We start from the raw sequence: 4,553 nt of genomic DNA, 5'->3' as shown, positions 1-4,553 counted from the left end.
AGCAGGCCTTTAAGATCACTGAGCAGCAGCAGTGCAGGTGGCAGACCTGGGAGGGGCGACCACCTGTGGAGCAAACACCAAGTCCCCTTGGAGGGATGAAAGTCTGAGGGAGGGAGTGCATTGCCTGGGAGTTTATGCTGAAGGAAGAAAGCGTGGAAGGAAGTGCATCACCCCTCGCAGCCACAGATCTCCCTTCAGCGGGATCTTGGTAGTGGCCCAGTGATGAGGCCTTGCCTGCCCACGTTACTGCGTGGACTTGGCAGGTCCTGGGAAAAGACAGAACAGCAATTGGAACCAAAGTCTCCGCAGCCCTTGGACGCCCGCTCTGCACCACAGGGCCCTCTACTGGCCACAGAGGAAACTTCCATCCTTGGGTGCAGCTGGGACAGAGGAGGGAGCACCTCCGGCCTGGCCCAGTGGCCCCTAAGCTCACAATCGGTAAGTGTGCGCTCTCTGACCCTGGTGCATGGAGTGCACAGGTGAAACAGGAGCTCCAGCAGGTGGGTCCTGACCAGGGGCAGCACCAGGTGACGGCCATGAAGGAATGGAGGGCACTCGTCCTGCGGCTCCCCCGTGAGCACTGCAGGTGCCCCCACTGGCCAGCTGTCTCCTCCGTTGCGACAGTTGGGGCCTTCAGTGCTTAAATCTCCTTCTTCCTGACAGGCCCAGGCAACCAGCCCAGGACGGCATCCGCCTTCTTTGTTCCTACAGGCCTGATTTCACCTTCTATCAGTGCAAGACTGTTCTGGATTTTTCCTTTTATTAAAGAGCATGCTTGCCTTGCAGACAATGTGACAATGTTGAAAAATACAGAAGCAAAGATAGATATCCCTCTCAATCCAACCCCCCAAAGAGAAGGCCCAGTATCTCTTTTCAGATAAAAAATCCCAAGGGGAAAATGGAGGCGAGGGGATTGTGGAATGGCCATCCCCCCCTTCCCCCCTGTGGGGAGGTGGTGATTTCTCACTTTCCCTAACTCTGCGGGGTGCACACACCTTTAGCAAACTAAAATTTAAATTTTAATTTTAAAAAGCATATTATTTATACATTCCCAATAATGTTGCATATGGTGTTGTTAGTTAATGTTACATCACAGTAACATTAGGAAATGTTTAACACCTTTTTTTATTATTATTTTTTAATTTGTTAGAGGGTGCTTGCACTTCCTGGAGAAAGACCCAGACAGGGAAAATGGGAAAGCACAACTGATGGGGTATAGTCGCACGGCAGTCTCTTCTCCGTTTCTCCTCTCAGGCACAAATGCACACGTGCTCGGTGTCTGTTTCAAGCTGCCACATTTGGGATTCAAACCACCCCGTCAACAATGTGGGATCCAGCCACCTTAACCACCACACCCTGGGCTAGCTCATTTTAACACTGCGTTAACAATCTAGCCACGACTGAGCCTGTGGCTGGTCCGTAATTTAGTTATTCCCTTTATTGACATCCCATTGTTTAACGTTTAGGGCTGGGAATGGCCCTGTACCAAAGAGCCTGTAGGAAAGTCCTGGTGGTTATTGGAAGTGAAATCACATCCAGGGAGGCCTATTGGTCTAGACGATCTGAAAGCTCGCGATAGCCATGACCCAGTGGCCACCTGGATGGGCAGTGACAGAGTCGCCACTGGCAATATAAGGGCGGCCATTTCTCCCGCTCCACCCTGAGCAGTGAGGCAGGTGGGCACTGCTTTTCATTTTCGTTTGAGTGTGCATTTATTGGATCATCAGTCCAACTGAGCATTTCCATGTGTGTGGCTGGAGGCTCTGAGGACCAGTCTCTGGCCTGTCTATGGGACCAAAAATTGGGAAATAAGACCAACGAGGGATGGGTAGTTGAAAAGCCACCTCGATTCTTGGTAAAGACAATGCTGGAGAAGCAGCCTCAAGTGAGAGCAGGTGGACGTGCAGCCGGATTGCCAAGCCCGCGGCACCCCTTCTCCCACCCCAGACAGTGCTGTCTGGACAGATGGCCAGACACACCTTCTCGGGGTCTTCCAAGGCCCTCCGTGCAGAAGAGAATCATCTGACCCTCGAAGGGATAAGGAGGGCAGGTGAGCTGAGTGCTCTGGGCTTCCTGTTCAGGAATGGACTAGTCTGGATGGTCAATTTCTTGTGGAGGAGGTCGAGGAAGGGATTGCAGAGAGGTCAGTCGGCTTAGGGCAACATTCAACATGAGGCTGTCTGGAGAACGGGGATGAGGCATCCTCTATAGCTTTCATCAGCTGACGGGGTTTTCCCTCCTGTCAGTGTTATCTTACATATTTTTACTGGAATCAATCCACAAAAGTGCTTCATTACGTTTTAAAATGTTATTTGCCTTTTTCCTCTTATTTCAAATGTTTTTACATTATGAAAGTTTTAAATGATTATTTAGCCAAATCTACTATCTTTTGTATATCATTTCAGTCCTGCCAATTAGCTACCAGCATCGTGGTCTCCCCCACCCGAGTGCCATGTGGCCTGCTGCGACCCACATGTGTCACGGCGTCCTCACAGCAGCCCCATGAGGAGGGACCTGTGGTCCACACTGAGGTCTTGTCAGGTCCAGCGAATTGCCAGTTTCACAGACAAGGTACCATTAGGGTGGCTTGCCACCAACCCCCATGCAAGGGACGTGTCACCCAGGAGCCGAGGATTGTGGCACAAGCCCAGCGCTCCAGAGCCAGGCACTTACGACCTGAGAATACTCATTTATCTGCTGCCCATCGCGATGCCAGGAAGTGAGCATGCTACTGCGGGTACTTTTCTGGAGGGGTGGGAACAGATTCTGATGCGGGAATGATGATAAGCTTCGGGAGAGCGCGTGACTCGTTTTAATGCTGTTTGGAGAAACATCAAAAGCAACCACAGATGCCTCTGTCTGCCTGGAGACTCAGCTATTCCCAGGAAGTACTCACATACACGCTACAGCTGGGGAGCTCGTCATCGCCACTGTGTTATCTTTTTCAGTTATGAAAGTAAATCATATTAATTGAAATAGTTCAAAATTATAGTAAAACATTTAGCAATAGGTGACAGCTAGCTGTCCCTTTCATCAGCCTAAAATATGCTTCCGTAACAATAACTCCTTACATAAATAATAAATTACTTTGTATATTAAAAAATATACTAATAAGTAATATATGACTTTAGTAATATTACTTAAAGAATGAACACTTAAGTGATAAAAAGTACCACCATTCCTAGTGCTTATTCTTTTTTTTTTTTTTTAATCACCTCTCCCCCCCAAGAAGACCATGCCACAGTCCCTTATCCTCCATTCTCCCCTTGGGATTTTGGGCATGCACGCACACACACGCAGCTTGAGTTTTAATCCGCCGGGTCCGGGACTCGACCCTCAGTTGACCATGTGGGACTCCAGCACCTTAGCCATGATACAACCTACTGGCCCCATGAATGCTTATTCTATGCCCAGAACATGAGGTGATTCAGTTAATCCTCAAAGTAGCAAATAATGAGTTCAGCATTATTCTTATCCCTGTTTTAAAAGTGAGGAAACTGAGGCGCAGAGAAGCCGCCGAGGACCCACAGTCAGTCCATGCCGGAGCTGGACCTTCAGCAGTAAGGCCCCGCTCCAGGATCCAGGGCCAATGGCAATGCTCTGCTGATCCTTGCAGGCCAAACTTACGCGTATATATATGCCCATGTTCTTAGCTTAGGTGAACGGCTGTGGACACAGGTGAGCAGATGTAGGCCAGACTACCACCATCTTCTTCTCTTTTTGCTTTCCATTTTTCTTTTAGAAAGATTTTTGTTACAGGACGCGTGCACTCACGGGAGAGACAGAGCAGAGAGACAGAAAGTGAGAAATCACTCCCCAGGGGTTTGGCCATGCTGCAGTCCCTTCTCCATTCTTTTCTAGGGATTTGGGGCATGCATGTACGTGTGCCTGGTGTGTTTTAAGCCACCAGGTTCAGGAAATGAAAGACAGTGGACTATGTGGGAGTCCAGCAACGTAACCATTACGCCATCTGCTGGTCTCTCATTTTTCTTTTCTTTTGAAGATGGGATCTTACAATGCTCTTGCCTCAGACTCCAGAGTGCTGGAGTTATGGTCTCAGAGTCCCACGTTCAGGTTCGACCAGGAATCAAACCTGCACCTCCAGGCAGTCCAGGCTGCAAAGCACACAGCCTTAGAAGCACGGGCCACCGAGGCTGAGCTGTTCTTTTTTCCCTATGGCAAAATTATTTCTTTTACTGCACAGTGTAGCTGGACATCTCTGTAGATGTAAACATGGAGAATTAAGCGTACTTTTATCATCGTTGCCTTATATGCCATGGTTGAAAATACTGGGCTTAGCCATTTCATTACTTACAGACACTTAGGTGGCTCTATTTGTTTCCTCTTGAAATCAAGGGTGAAATAAACATTCTTATGCACAAAATTCTATATAGTGTGCTTTTTAGATTAACAGGACAGATCGCTATATTGGGACTGTTACATACACAGGCTTAAATATTACGAAATTGAATGCCTCTGTCCAACGTAGTTGTAAGTTAACTCTACCAGCCCTTTAAGAAGCAAATCTTATGTATTTATTTATTTATTTATTT

At 48.1% G+C, this 4,553-nt stretch overlaps 1 long non-coding RNA gene across 5 annotated transcripts in view; it reads left to right on the top strand.

Moving 5' to 3' along the window:
* The window catches only part of LOC114004976 (uncharacterized), a 7,102-nt gene extending 3,984 nt beyond the window's left edge, over nt 1-3,118 (top strand). For 2 of the 5 annotated variants that reach the window (XR_003546915.1, XR_003546914.1), the window contains 2 exons: nt 264-2,050; nt 2,406-3,118. This is a non-coding gene — a long non-coding RNA (uncharacterized LOC114004976). The remainder of the gene's footprint in view (nt 1-263; nt 2,051-2,405) is intronic. The other 3 variants (XR_003546918.1, XR_003546916.1, XR_003546917.1) reach the window with 3 other exon arrangements.
* Nucleotides 3,119-4,553: the final 1,435 nt, after the last annotated feature.

Source organism: Tupaia chinensis, unplaced genomic scaffold (assembly GCF_000334495.1).
Source record: "Tupaia chinensis unplaced genomic scaffold, TupChi_1.0 Scaffold141036_1, whole genome shotgun sequence".
NCBI classification, from domain to species: Eukaryota; Metazoa; Chordata; class Mammalia; order Scandentia; family Tupaiidae; genus Tupaia; species Tupaia belangeri.
Note: the sequence above shows the minus strand (reverse complement) of the source record. Positions and strands in the feature narration are given on the sequence as shown.